At 46.4% G+C, this 15640-nt stretch overlaps 1 protein-coding gene across 2 annotated transcripts in view; it reads right to left on the bottom strand.

The window, feature by feature from the left end:
- The window catches only part of LOC125456600 (kynurenine--oxoglutarate transaminase 3-like), an 88848-nt gene that overhangs the window by 24803 nt on the left and 48405 nt on the right, over window positions 1-15640 (bottom strand). The window lies entirely within an intron of this gene.

The following is a 15640-nucleotide window of genomic DNA, read 5'->3' as shown; positions in this document are numbered from 1 at the left end:
AGTAAGCTGACTGATACCGTACTATACAAGCAGAAGCAATAGACTATAAATATGTTGGACTAAAAATGCAGGAAGTGTTCCAGGGACCTACGCATGAATTTCATCACAGCAGTCGGTACAAGTTGAGTGGAAAACATCTGGAATTAAAAGTCTTATGATGACCAATGTCATTGGGGAAAAAAAAATCTGATTCTAAGGAAATCTGCTGTGCTTCCCATGTCTGACCTACATGTGGCTCCTGATCCACACCAATGCTATTGACTCTATGAAATGTCGTAGCGAGTTACTCGGTTGTACTGAATCTACAAAGCCTAAACAAATGAAACCCAACATCAATAAAGGCACTGGAAATAACATTGGCAAACACTGTCTCGCAGACTAGTCAAGCAACAGTCCAACAGAGTCATACTCATGGAATGATACCTTACAGGCAGCGTCCCAGACACCACCAGCATCATTCCTGGATGTATCATGTCCTACTAACAGGACTGACCTGGCACAGTGGTATACGGCCACGAGGGAGCTGCCTTGGGAATCCTCAACATTGACTCCAGACCCCATAAAGTCTCATGATATCACGTCAAATAAGGTCAAACCTGTACTCTAAGGTCTCTTTGTTCGGTAACACTTCCCAGGGCCCTACTGTTAATGGTATAGGTCCTGCCCTGATTTGCTTTACCAAAATGCAACACCGCACATATATCTAAATTAAACTCTATACGCCATTCCTCAGGCCATTGGCTCATCTGATTAAGGTCCCATCGAACTCCGAGATAGCCTTCTTCACTGTCCACTACACCACCTATTTTGGTGTCATCTGCAAACTTACTAGCCATGCCTCCTGTATTACTGCTTAGCAATAATCTGCTCACTGATGTCCAGTTTGGATTCTGCCAGCTCCCAAACTCATTACAGCCTTGGTTCAACCATGGACAAAAAGTTGAACACTGGAGAGGTGGTGAGAGTGAAACTACAGTCAATAGGAATCATGGAAAACTCTTCACTGGTCAGTGTCATACCTGACCCAAAGAAAAATATTATGGTTATTGGATGCCTGTCATCCCAGTCTCAGGACATCATTGTGTATGTTCTTCAGAGTAGTGTCCCAGGCCTAAGCATTATCAACTGCTTCATCAATAACCTTCCCTCTATCATAACAGCCAACATTCAGCACTATCTATGACTCATCGGATGCAGACGCAGCCAATGTCTGCATGCAATAAGACCTTGACTATATCCAGATTTGGGTGGAAAAGTGGCAAGTGATATTTATGCTACACAAGTGTCAGGCAATGACCATAACCAAGAAGAGAGAATCTAACCCTCACCCCTTGGTGTTGATTTTTTTCATTCATTTTGTTGAATGTGGGGTTGTCACTGACTGATCAGCATTTATTGCATCCCTAGTTGCCCTTGAGAAGGTGGTAGTGAGCTGATTTCTTGAACCGCTGTAGTACACATGCTGTGGGTTGACCAACAATGCCACTAGGGAGGGAATTCAAGGATTTTGACCCAGCAACAGTGAAGAAATGGTAATATATTTCCAAGTCAGGATGGTGAGGCTCGAGGTGAACTCGGAGGTGGTGGTGTTCCCATATATCTGTTGCCCTTGTTTTTCTCAATGTGTCATTGTGGGTTTGGAAGGTGGCATCCAGAGGATCTTCGGTGAATTTCTGCAGTGCATCTTGTATATAGTACACACTGCTGCTACCGAGTGTCGGTGGTGGAGGGAGTGGATGCAGTGCCAATCAAGCAGGCTGCTTTGTCCTGGATGGTGTCAAGCTTTTTGAGTGTTGTCGGAGCTGCACTCATCCAGGCAAGTGGAAAGTATTCTATCACACTCCTGACTTGTGCCTTGTGGATGGTGAATAGGCTTTGGGGAGTCAGGAGGTGAGTTGCTCACTGCAGTATTCCTAGCCTCTGCATTTATGTTGTGAGTCCAGTTGAGTTTCTGATCAATGATAACAACCAGGACGTTGATAGTAGAGGATTCAGTGATGGCAACATCATTGAATATCAAGAGGCAAGGGTTAGATTGTCTCTTGCGGATGGCAGTCATAGACTGGCATTTGTGTGGTGCAAATGTGACTTGCCTCTTGTCTGTCTGAACCTGGATATTGTCCAGATCTTGTTGCAATTGGACATGAAATGCTTCAGTATCTGAGGAATCGCAAATGGTGCTGAACACTGTGCAATCATTAACAAACATCCCCACTTCTGACTTTGTGTCAATTTTCCTCTGTGTCGGGTATGACTCTAACCACTGGAGAGTTTTCCTTCATTACCCATTGATTCCAGTTTTGCTAGGGATCTGTGATACATAGAACATAGAACAGTACAGGCCCTTCAGCCCACGATGTTGTGCCGACCATTGATCCTCATGTACGCACCCTCAAATTTCTGTGACCATATGCATGTCCAGCAGTCTCTTAAATGACCCCAATGACCTTGCTTCCACAACTGCTGCTGGCAATGCATTCCATGGTCTCACAACTCTCTGTGTAAAGAACCTGCCTCTGACATCCACTCTATACTTTCCTCCAACCAGCTTAAAACTATGACCCCTCGTGTTAGCCATTTCTGCCCTGGGAAATAGTCTCTGGCTATCAACTCTATCTATGCCTCTCGTTATCTTGTATACCTCAATTAGGTCCCCTCTCCTCCTCCTTTTCTCCAATGAAAAGAGTCCGAGCTCAGTCAGCCTCTCTTCATAAGGTAAGCCCTCCAGTCCAAGCAGCATCCTGGTAAACCTCCTCTGAACCCTCTCCAAAGCATCCACATCTTTCCTATAATAGGGTGACCAGAACTGGACGCAGTATTCCAAGTGCGGTCTAACCAAAGTTTTATAGAGCTGCAACAAGATCTCATGACTCTTAAACTCAATCCCCCTGTTAATGAAAGCCAAGTGTGATGTCACACTCAGTTGATTGCATTCAATGGCATTATCATCACTGCATCCTCATGTGTTTTACCACTGTCCAGAAATTGAACTGGACTGGCCATATAAATACTGTGGCTACAGGAACAAGTGAGAGGCTAGGAATCTTACAATAAGTAACTCACTGTTAGGGTTGCCCATGACTGAGCAGTACAAAATGACCACTGGCTTCCCACGGCTAATTTGGGAAAAATATTTGCTTAATGTAATCTTCACAAGTCAAACAATATTAGCTGTGTAGACTCAAGCTTACTGGGCTGAGATAGAATGTGCAGCTGCAGCTGCTTACACATAAGACAAAGGCAAGAACATTTCACACTAATTAGTTGTTTCTCTCAAATTATTTAAACAGTCTGTTACAATTCTAAGAGTACGCTTTAGTTAAGATTCTTCAGATAATTACTGATATCGATAACTATATAGTTAAAAATCCATCTATATACAAAAAAAAATCACTAAAAGCATCAGAGGAAAAGATTCAAACCAGTCTCAGATGGTAAAAGCAGACACTCTGCCACCGCTCCCCCCACCACCCCCACCCCTACCCCCACCACCACACCCCCCCACCCCCGACCCAATATCAGTACACGGAGATAAGAGAGTTTGGCAACATCATGAAATCATGAAGAATCAGGGGTGGACCATAAACCTGTACATCTCTTTGCCATTCAACAACATGATTAGCTTAATAGGAAATATACTGAAATTGTTCAGTGCAGCAGCACTTCCTTCAGGTGAAGGACTATCACCAGTTACAGAGTGTCAGGTAAATCGCTAATGCAAGCTCGAACTGTATAAGATGCTATACCAGACAGCCAATTACAAAGGGATAACTAAGTGCTGCTGACCAATCATAATCAAGGAGGCGAGGAGGGAGCATGTGTGTTCTAAGTTTAAACTGGATAAGTTAAGACATTCTGAAGCTGTGTGCCCTATCACTCTGGAGATAAGAAGCTGTACCGAAAATAAAGCTGCAATAAGGGTTCCCTGAAACCAATCCATGACTCAGACCCTCATTGGAAAGTATGAGATCTAACATTTACCTCCCAACTCTCCAAAACCTGTCCATCATTTGAAAGTCGCAAATCAGGAGTGTGACTGAATATTCCCCACGTGCCTAAATGACTCTCAAGAAGCTTGACACCATCCTGGGCAAAACAGTCTGTTTAACTAATGCCATATCTTTAAACATCCACTCCTTCCACCACCGATGCACAGTAGTAGAACTGTCTACTATCTAAAAGATATACTGCAGAAATTGACCAGGGATCATCAGACAACAAATTCTAGGATGAGGGCAACAGATACACTGGAATACAACTATCTTCAAGTTCCCCTCCAAGCTGCTCACCATTGTGACTTGGAAATATATTGCAATTCCTTCAGTTTCACTGGGTCAAAATTCTGGAACTCTCCCCACCTATCACTGCAACTCGTTATTTCATGTGATCAGGTAGCTTCTCTTTAAACATATTTATACAAGTTACATCGTCTATTTCATGCAGTATTGAATTCACAATTCTAACCATTTTCTGAATAATAATGATTTTCCTGAATTTCTTCATTTCCAAAATAAATATAAGATAGTCACTGAAAAACAATGAGGTTCATTGCAGATCAATTTAATAGATCAGCAATTTAGCAAATTTAGAAAACACAATTCTTCAGGCTTCAATCAGCTTCTGGGTTGTCAACAAATTAAATAATTTTCAACTCAATGTGTCGATTCACGTCTTGGAGCAGAACCTTGAAAAACACTTCAATACTGAAGGTGAACAAGCTTCTTCACTTGAAGAACAACACGTTGATGGTGTAAATATTTCCTCGGGGATTAAACAATTGTGTCTATAACTAAGATCACCAACTTTAGAACATAGAACATAGAACAGTACAGCACAGAACAGGCCCTTCAGCCCACGATGTTGTGCCGACCATTGATCCTCATGTATGCACCCTCAAATTTCTGTGACCATATGCATGTCCAGCAGTCTCTTAAATGTCCCCAATGACCTTGCTTCCACAACTGCTGCTGGCAACGCATTCCATGCTCTCACAACTCTCTGTGTAAAGAACCCGCCTCTGACATCCCCTCTATACTTTCCTCCAACCAGCTTAAAACTATGACACCTCGTGTAAGCCATTTCTGCCCTGGGAAATAGTCTCTGGCTATCACCTCTATCTATGCCTCTCATTATCTTGTATACCTCAATTAGGTCCCCTCTCCTCCTCCTTTTCTCCAATGAAAAGAGTCCGAGCTCAGTCAACATCTCTTCATAAGATAAGCCCTCCAGTCCAGGCAGCATCCTGGTAAACCTCCTCTGAACCCTCTCCAAAGCATCCACATCTTTCCTCCTGACCTTCTGAATGAGCCTACCATGGGGAACCTTATCAAATCTTTATTCCAAGTCTTTCTACACCTTCTTATAGACTTTCTTTGACTGCCTATCAACATAGATCAGTCAATTCAAAGACTTAGAGAGAGGTGGGAGAAACAAAGTGAAAACATTCAGGAAATGTTGTTAAACCAAATAATCTATCCAGTTCAAAACTACGTGTCCACGTGGGTTTCCCCCAGGTGATCCGGTTTCCCCTCACAGTCCAATGATATGAAAAAATTGGCCCATTGTGTCCAGAGATGTGCAGACTAGAAGAATTGGCCACAGTTAATGCAGAGTTCTGGAGATAGGGTTGGGGGGTGGTTTTGGATCTGGGTAGGATGTTGTTCAGAGAGCCAAATGGCACTGTAGGGATTCTATGATTCTAGATAATAAATTTGTGAATGTATATCTGTGATCATTAATGTTTATGACAAGGAGATAAAAAGTGTTCTTCAAAAGGGAGTTAGCGTCCTGGAGCAACCTTATAATGTTATCATGGAGCTGTTCATCATGAATATAAATTGACAAAGTGGGTGGAATTAGAACACTCCGAACTCTCAATCTCTGCTCCAGACCACATTACAGCATAGACCTGAACAATCAAAGATATATTAGTCCTTAACTCATGTAATTATAAGTCAAAGTCTGGTATATCTATGACTAAGTACAGCAGTATTTAGTTAATGTATAAATGGGTATAATGTTCCTTTGAAGTTCACACCTGAAAATACCTTTGACCTTACAGGCAGGTCAAGGAGAAGATAAAGAACGAGGTGTGTCATTAAACCACATGAAACAGGAGTCAATACAGTGTGAAGCTGGAGGAACACAGCAGGTCAGGCAGCATCAGAGGAGCAGGAAAGTCAATGTTTTGGGTTTACACCCTTCATCAGGATTGGGGAGGGTCAAGGGAGCTGGTAAATAAATAGAGGGAGGAGGGGTGGGGCTGGGGGAAGGTAGGTGGGATGGTGATAGGTGGTTGTAGGTAGGGAGTGGTAGGGATTGGTCTGTGGGAAGGGTGGTGCAGATAGGTGGCAGAGAAGATAGACAGGTTGTGTCAGGTTAAGGAGGTGGGGATGAGAAGGAGGGTTAGACATGGGTGAGGCCAGGGGTGGGGAGGTTTTGAAACTGGTGAATTCTATGTTGAGGTCACCAGGCTGTAGGCTCCTGAGGCAAAATAGGAGGTGCTGATCCTCCAGTTTGCGGGTGGTGTCATTGTGACACTGGAGGAGGCCCAGGGTGGACATGTCACCCAGAGAATGGGAGGGGGAAGTTGGGAACTGGAAGGTGTTGTCAATTATAACATACAGAGCACAGATGCTCTGCAAATTGGTCACCGAGTCTGCGCTTGGGCTCAGCGACCTGGAGGAGACGACATTGGGAAGAATCGGTACAATAGACCAAGTTGGAGTATGCACAGGTGAATCCCTGTCAAATTTGGAAAGTTTGTCTAGGACCTTGAATAGTGGTAAAAGGGGAGGTCGGGGCAGGTGTAGCACCCAATGCGGTTGCAGGGAAAGGTGCCGGGTGTGGTGGTGTTGGTGGGGAGTGCGAAGGAGGCAAGGGAGTCGTGGAGTCAGCAGATCCTACAAAAGGCAGATGGGGTGCAGAGGGAAATATCTCTTTGGTGATGGGGTCAGATTGCAGGTGGCGGAAGTGGTGGAAGATGATACGCTGGATGTGGAAGTTGGTGGGGTGGTATGTGAGGGCCAGGGGTTCTCTGTCCTTATTTTTGTTTGGGGGAATGGAGTTTGAGGGCAGGAAATGCAAGAGATGCGGTTGAAGGCATTATGGCTCTACAGAGCGAGGAAGTTGTAGTCCTTGAAGTAGGAGTATATCTGGGATGTCTGGGAGTGGAATGCTCCATCTTGCAAGCAGATGCAGCAGAGGTGGAGGAATTGGGAGTAAGGGATCACATTCTTGGGGGGTTGGTGAGAGGAGGTGTAGTCAAGGAAGCTATGGGAGTTGGTGGGTTTGAAATCGATATTGGTGCTGAGACGGTTACTAGATATGGGGACAGAGATGTCCAGGAAGGGGAGGGAGGTATCAGAGATGGTCCACGTGAATATGAGGTCGGGGTAAAAGGTGTTAGTAAAGTCAATGAACTGTTCGAGTTCCTCATGGGAGCATGAGGCAGCACCGATACAGTAATCAACATAGCAGTGGAAGGGGTGAAGGACGGTGCCAGTGTAACTGCAGAAAAGGGATGGTTCCACGTATCCTACGAAGAGGCGGGCTTAACTTGGATGCACACGGGTGCCCACAGCCACCCCTTTAGTTTGTAGGAATTGGGAGGAGTTAAAGGAAAAGTTATTGAGGGCAAGGACGAGTTTGATTAGGCAGATAAGGGTGTCAGTGGAGGGGGACTGGTTGGGCCTGCGGGAGAGGAAGAAGCGGATGAAATAGGAATAGTTTAAAAGCGGTTCTGTGAAGCTTTTTGTTTTAATCTCCCTCAAAGCATTAACTCACCTGATGTTCTAGTACACATGAAGAGATCATGGGTTGTATACCACCGTGATTACAACTTGCAAATGGAGCCATGCCAAAAGTTGCAGCCTGCATCTTTCAAGAGCGTCAACTAATGTTGGATTTCTGCCGTCAGACTTACATTATCAGCCTGCATCTGCCTCCCACGTTTCTGGGCCCAACTTCGGATACCATAGGACCAGGAAATGTGGAGCAAATCTTTAGTCCCGCTGAATCCTCAGAGAAAGACAGTCAAGTAAAAACTGGCCCAACAACAAAAACTGAAGTTGATGGAAAAGCTCAGCAGGTTTGGCAGCATCTGTGAAGAGAAAACAGAATTAACCTCTCAGGTCCAGTGACCTTTCCTCAGTACTGAGAAGGGTTACGGGAAGGGTCACCAGAACCAAAACAGACCTGCTGAGCTTATCCAGCAACTACTGTTTTTGTTTCTGATTTACAGCATCCGCAGTTCTTTTCAGTTTTTATTAAGCAATAACTAGCAATTGGATAAATCATCAAATAACACACTGCTTAGCTTAAGCACCTTTTTAGTGAATCAATAAATGAAGGGATGTGGGGATGAGGAAGGGCTACAAAGTGAGTGGCAAGGGGATAAAGCGAGAAGGTTGGGGAGAGAAATTTATCATCGGCCGGCTTTAATTCTTCGATAATAAAATGTGAGGCTGGATGAACACAGCAGGCCAAGCAGCATCTCAGGAGCACAAAAGCTGACGTTTCGGGCCTAGACCCTTCATCAGAGAGGGGGATGGGGGGAGGGAACTGGAATAAATAGGGAGAGAGGGGGAGGCGGACCGAAGATGGAGAGTAAAGAAGATAGGTGGAGAGGGTGTAGGTGGGGAGGTAGGGAGGGGATAGGTCAGTCCAGGGAAGACGGACAGGTCAAGGAGGTGGGATGAGGTTAGTAGGTAGCTGGGGGTGCGGCTTGGGGTGGGAGGAAGGGATGGGTGAGAGGAAGAACCGGTTAGGGAGGCAGAGACAGGTTGGACTGGTTTTGGGATGCAGTGGGTGGGGGGGAAGAGCTGGGCTGGTTGTGTGGTGCAGTGGGGGGAGGGGATGAACTGGGCTGGTTTAGGGATGCAGTAGGGGAAGGGGAGATTTTGAAACTGGTGAAGTCCACATTGATACCATATGGCTGCAGGGTTCCCAGGCGGAATATGAGTTGCTGTTCCTGCAACCTTCGGGTGGCATCATTGTGGCAGTGCAGGAGGCCCATGATGGACATGTCATCAAGAGAATGGGAGGGGGAGTGGAAATGGTTTGCGACTGGGAGGTGCAGTTGTTTGTTGCGAACCGAGCGGAGGTGTTCTGCAAAGCGGTCCCCAAGCCTCCGCTTGGTTTCCCCAATGTAGAGGAAGCCGCACCGGGTACAGTGGATGCAGTATACCACATTGGCAGATGTGCAGGTGAACCTCTGCTTAATGTGGAATATCATCTTGGGGCCTGGGATGGGGGTGAGGGAGGAGGTGTGGGGCAAGTGTAGCATTTCCTGCGGTTGCAGGGGAAGGTGCCGGGTGTGGTGGGGTTGGAGGGCAGTGTGGACCGAACAAGGGAGTCACGGAGAGAGTGGTCTCTCCGGAAAGCAGACAGGGGAGGGGATGGAAAAATGTCTTGGGTGGTGGGGTCGGATTGTAAATGGCGGAAGTGTCGGAGGATAATGCGTTGTATCCGGAGGTTGGTAGGGTGGTGTGTGAGAACGAGGGGGATCCTCTTGGGGCGGTTGTGGCGGGGGCGGGGTGTGAGGGATGTGTCGCGGGAAATGCGGGAGACACGGTCAAGGGCGTTCTCGATCACCGTGGGGGGAAAGTTGCGGTCCTTAAAGAACTTGGACATCTGGGATGTGCGGGAGTGGAATGTCTTATCGTGGGAGCAGATGCGGCGGAGGCGGAGGAATTGGGAATAGGGGATGGAATTTTTGCAGGAGGGTGGGTGGGAGGAGGTGTATTCTAGGTAGCTGTGGGAGTCGGTGGGCTTGAAATGGACATCAGTTACAAGCTGGTTGCCTGAGATGGAGACTGAGAGGTCCAGGAAGGTGAGGGATGTGCTGAAGATGGCCCAGGTGAACTGAAGGTTGGGGTGGAAGGTGTTGGTGAAGTGGATGAACTGTTCGAGCTCCTCTGGGGAGCAAGAGGCGGCGCCGATACAGTCATCAATGTACCGGAGGAAGAGGTGGGGTTTGGGGCCTGTGTAGGTGCGGAAGAGGGACACCACCTCCTACCGCCTCCTCGATCATGACCCCACACCCGAGCACCAAACCATCATCTCCAACACCATTCATGACCTCATCACCTCAGGGGACCTCCCACCCACAGCCTCCAACCTCATTGTTCCCCAACCCCGCACGGCCCGTTTCTATCTCCTTCCCAAAATCCACAAACCTGCCTGCCCTGGTCGACCCATCGTCTCAACCTGCTCCTGCCCCACCGAACTCATCTCCACCTATCTGGACTCCATTTTCTCCCCTTTGGTCCAGGAACTCCCCACCTATGTCCGTGACACCACCCACGCCCTCCACCTCCTCCAGGACTTCCAATTCCCTGGCCCCCAACACCTCATATTCACCATGGACGTCCAGTCCCTGTACACCTGCATTCCGCATGGAGATGGCCTCAAGGCCCTCCGCTTCTTCCTGTCCCGCAGGCCCGACCAGGCCCCCTCCACCGACACTCTCATCCGCCTAGCTGAACTCTTCCTCACACTCAACAACTTCTCTTTTGACTCCTCCCACTTCCTACAGACTAAGGGGGTGGCCATGGGCACCCGCATGGGCCCCAGCTATGCCTGCCTCTTTGTAGGTTACGTGGAACAGTCCCTCTTCCGCACCTACACAGGCCCCAAACCCCACCTCTTCCTCCGGTACATTGATGACTGTATCGGCGCCGCCTCTTGCTCCCCAGAGGAGCTCGAACAGTTCATCCACTTCACCAACACCTTCCACCCCAACCTTCAGTTCACCTGGGCCATCTCCAGCACATCCCTCACCTTCCTGGACCTCTCAGTCTCCATCTCAGGCAACCAGCTTGTAACTGATGTCCATTTCAAGCCCACCGACTCCCACAGCTACCTAGAATACACCTCCTCCCACCCACCCTCCTGCAAAAATTCCATCCCCTATTCCCAATTCCTCCGCCTCCGCCCCCACGATAAGACATTCCACTCCCACACATCCCAGATGTCCAAGTTCTTTAAGGACCGCAACTTTCCCCCCACAGTGATCGAGAACGCCCTTGACCGCGTCTCCCGCATTTCCCGCGACACATCCCTCACACCCCGCCCCCGCCACAACCGCCCCAAGAGGATCCCCCTCGTTCTCACACACCACCCTACCAACCTCCGGATACAACGCATTATCCTCCGACACTTCCGCCATTTACAATCCGACCCCACCACCCAAGACATTTTTCCATCCCCTCCCCTGTCTGCTTTCCGGAGAGACCACTCTCTCCGTGACTCCCTTGTTCGGTCCACACTGCCCTCCAACCCCACCACACCCGGCACCTTCCCCTGCAACCGCAGGAAATGCTACACTTGTCCCCACACCTCCTCCCTCACCCCCATCCCAGGCCCCAAGATGACATTCCACATTAAGCAGAGGTTCACCTGCACATCTGCCAATGTGGTATACTGCATCCACTGTACCCGGTGCGGCTTCCTCTACATTGGGGAAACCAAGCGGAGGCTTGGGGACCGCTTTGCAGAACACCTCCGCTCGGTTCGCAACAAACAACTGCACCTCCCAGTCGCAAACCATTTCCACTCCCCCTCCCATTCTCTTGATGACATGTCCATCATGGGCCTCCTGCACTGCCACAATGATGCCACCCGAAGGTTGCAGGAACAGCAACTCATATTCCGCCTGGGAACCCTGCAGCCATATGGTATCAATGTGGACTTCACCAGTTTCAAAATCTCCCCTTCCCCTACTGCATCCCTAAACCAGCCCAGTTCATCCCCTCCCCCCACTGCACCACACAACCAGCCCAGCTCTTCCCCCTCACCCACTGCATCCCAAAACCAGTCCAACCTGTCTCTGCCTCCCTAACCGGTTCTTCCTCTCACCCATCCCTTCCTCCCACCCCAAGCCGCACCCCCAGCTACCTACTAACCTCATCCCACCTCCTTGACCTGTCCGTCTTCCCTGGACTGACCTATCCCCTCCCTACCTCCCCACCTACACCCTCTCCACCTATCTTCTTTACTCTCCATCTTCGGTCCGCCTCCCCCTCTCTCCCTATTTATTCCAGTTCCCTCCCCCCATCCCCCTCTCTGATGAAGGGTCTAGGCCCGAAACGTCAGCTTTTGTGCTCCTGAGATGCTGCTTGGCCTGCTGTGTTCATCCAGCCTCACATTTTATTATCTTGGAATCTCCAGCATCTGCAGTTCCCATTATCTCTTAATTCTTCGAAATGTTTGCTGGCCAACTATTAAGCAATGTAAGTCTCAGATTTCAGAGAATAGGAGAAATTTTGAGGGTTCGGATGCTAATTAATTGTCCATTGAAAATTCAAACATCCTAGGCAATTATGTAACCATCTCCAAGGATCTCAGCAATCACTTGTCAGGACACATCAGGCCTCTCTGACTATCTGGTCATTAACAGATCTGGATCGAGAGCTTTTTGACAAATATACTCAAGTGTAGAAATGAAATGAAAAAGGGACAGTTTGGAAGTGGAAGGGCTTAATTTACGAACAGATCATTTCATTTCATTGGTGATCCATTTCACAAGAAAACCATAACAGATACTGCATGGTAATGTTGATGCTTTGCCAAGTGCGCTTTGCCGTAGACAGAGCTTGACACAAGAGGTTTCAATGAATTTTTGCACTGCACTGAATATTTTAAATATATGGTGTTTCGTCCATAAGACCTAAATAGAAACATAGGTATTAGAGGCAGTGGTATCAACTAAGGGCTACTTTGTTACAATATGTGCTTCTCTGAACTTCAAGCTCATGGCTCGCTTTGCTTCTCATCAAACACTTAAGTATTAAAAACAGCCCAAAACGAGATGAGAAAAGTCTTGTAACAAATGAAGCTTTTGGATAAGTCAAAACACAGATGGATGCGTTGGCTGAAGCATATGCAAAAAAGTAAACATAAAATTGTATCACTTCTTCCAAAGTGGAACTTTCAGAATGATCTTCAGACCAGGAATTCCCAAGACCTGCAACATCTGTTAACTCAGGAAAATAGCAAAAGCCAACCCGGAATTTTAATAGTGATTGAAAATGCGAACACAGGAACAGAAACAAACTCATTCAGCTCATTGGGCCTGCTCCATCATTTCATAAGATAACAGCTTATCAAATACTTCAAGGCCTTTTACCCATTCTATCCCCATAATGCCATTAATAATCAAAAATCAATTAACTTCTGCTTTAAATATACTTAAAAACTGAGCTTCCATAGCTCTCTAGGTGGAAAATTTCAAAGCTTTCAATCCTCTGAGCAAAACAAAGTTCTCCTCAGCACAGTCCAAAGTGGCACTTTCCTGTTTTTTTTCCAAAAATCAGGCCTTCTGATGCTAAACTCCCCACACAGGGGAAACAAGTTACCTGCATTTAACTTGTCTATTGCTTTCAGTATTTTGATCACCTCTCATTCTTCAAAATGCCAGAGAGTACAGGCCTAGTTGGCCCAATCTTGCTTTATAAGACAGTTTTGCCAGGTCAGGAACAAGTCCAGTGAATCTTTGTTGCACTCCCGCTATAGCAATAATATCTTTCCTGAGATAAGGAGATCAAAACTGCTAGTAAAATTCCAGATGAGGTCTAACCAGGTCCCCATACAACTCAAGCAAGACTTCACTTTCTGTACTCAAATCCTCTTGCAATAAAAGCTAACATTTCATTAGTCTTCCTAGCTGACAAAATTCACAAAGGGGAGTCAACAGACGTCATATGTTTGGATTTTCAGAACACTAATGGGTGGTATGCCTAGTGGTATCATCATTGGGCTGTCGATCCAGAGATCGAGGTAGTGTTCTGGGGACCTGGGCTCAAATCCCAGCATAGAAGATGGTGTAGCCGAGATAACAAAGTGTGGAGCTGGATGAACACAGCAGGCCAAGCAGCGTTTGTTATCTCGGATTCTCTAGCATTTTAAAAAAATCTCAAATTAAGAGTCTAATGATGACAAACAAACCCATCATTGATTTTCAGGAAAAAAAAACCATCTAGTTTACTAATGTCCTCTAGGGAAGGGAGTCTGCCATCCTTACTTGGTATGAGCTACATGTAACCCCAGACCCACAGCAACGTGGTCGACTTTTAACTGCTCTCTGGAATGGATAATAAATGCTGGCCTGGCCAGAAACACTATCATCCCATGAATGAATGAATTTTGATCAAGCCCCCTGCAGGAGATTGGTTCACAAAATTAATTTTTTTCTATTTATCCATGGGACATAGGCATCACTGGCAGGCTAGCATTGATTGGCTGTCTCTAGTTGCTCTTGAGAAGATAGTGGGAAAATGCCTACTTGAATCAGTACAGTCCATAAGTGTTGAGACAAAGCCCCTGCAAAAAAAAATCAAACTACAATAGATTGGTGCTGAATCGAGATCAATGAGAGCTTTTACCCTCACGAGATTCTGTTTTCCAACTCTCAACGGTGAATGTTCCAGGCAAGGACATACTTCAAAGACAATCTGCAGCTCTCCTTGAAGATGGCAGCATTGGCCTTAAATGATTGAGATATGTTTCCTAGAAATCACTGAAAATGGCAACAATTTGTCTATCAAGCAGCATCAGGCTTTGCATCACAAGGTCTTAATCATAAATTAGTAATTATTATGTGCACATTAACCCCAGGACCTTCTGACTAGCAGTGTGCAGGGACAGAGGTCTGAAATATCAATATAAACAGTGAATTTTACAATTAAGAGAATGTCAAGAAGTCCAAGGCATTGTTTAGAAATGGTGACAGGAGAAGTGGTTATTGAGAAAAGTGCAAGCAAATGATCACTCAGTTTGAACATTTATGCACTCAAGAAATGGCAAAAATATTTAGACAGCAAGGCTCCCAAATTGATTGCTACTCAGCTGTCCAAATGTCCTAATAGCACAATGACTTTTGCAGATTTTTTTAACGAGAAGTGCGAATAATTGAGAAGCCCACATGAATATGAACACTTCTACAACATTTATTTGAACTCAGTTGAGAAAACCGGTTGAGAAGTGTCCTGCCTCTTCTGGGTCCCAACGCTCAGTCTCACAATTCCCTGCGCCATTTGTGAAATATTTCTGACTCAGATCTGTAAAAAAATGGAAGCTGCCACATAAATCAGCAGTTATGTTTGGAGATACAAGGTTACCAGCAACTAGGAGGAAAATGCTAATCCAAAATAAATCCACTGGATCAGAGGAGACTACTTCACATCCTTCCATATAAATGTAAACTAAAGAAAACAAAAATTCGAGTGCATTTTGAAAGCCTAAAATGTCAGTGAATTGACAACATTAGCAGCCAATGAAAATAAGGAACTTGCTCCAAAGCCCTAAGGTCAGCTGCATCTGGAGTCTGTTAAAACTGTCACATGCCAACATTGTTATACTTACAAACTTAATTCAAGAACAAGTCAGGCAAATTTAAAACAAAAGCCACACAGCCCAGCTGTGCAAGCAATGGCAAAGGAGGAGATTTTCTTCAAGATCAGGGTTCCAATTTCCTTCAAGGATCCAGTCTGACTACCACAGGAGGTTCCGAGCAATCACCTAGAGAGCTGCACTGGGCAAGGTCTGGGGCCCAACTTAGCAGTTGAGTTTAAAAAGGAGCACAAGGAAACTACATCGCAGTCTGATCAATAAGTGAAGCAGCTGAGCTCCTAAAGTAGGC

Source organism: Stegostoma tigrinum, chromosome 8, assembly GCF_030684315.1.
Source record: "Stegostoma tigrinum isolate sSteTig4 chromosome 8, sSteTig4.hap1, whole genome shotgun sequence".
In the NCBI taxonomy this organism is placed as follows: Eukaryota; Metazoa; Chordata; class Chondrichthyes; order Orectolobiformes; family Stegostomatidae; genus Stegostoma; species Stegostoma tigrinum.
Note: the sequence above shows the minus strand (reverse complement) of the source record. Positions and strands in the feature narration are given on the sequence as shown.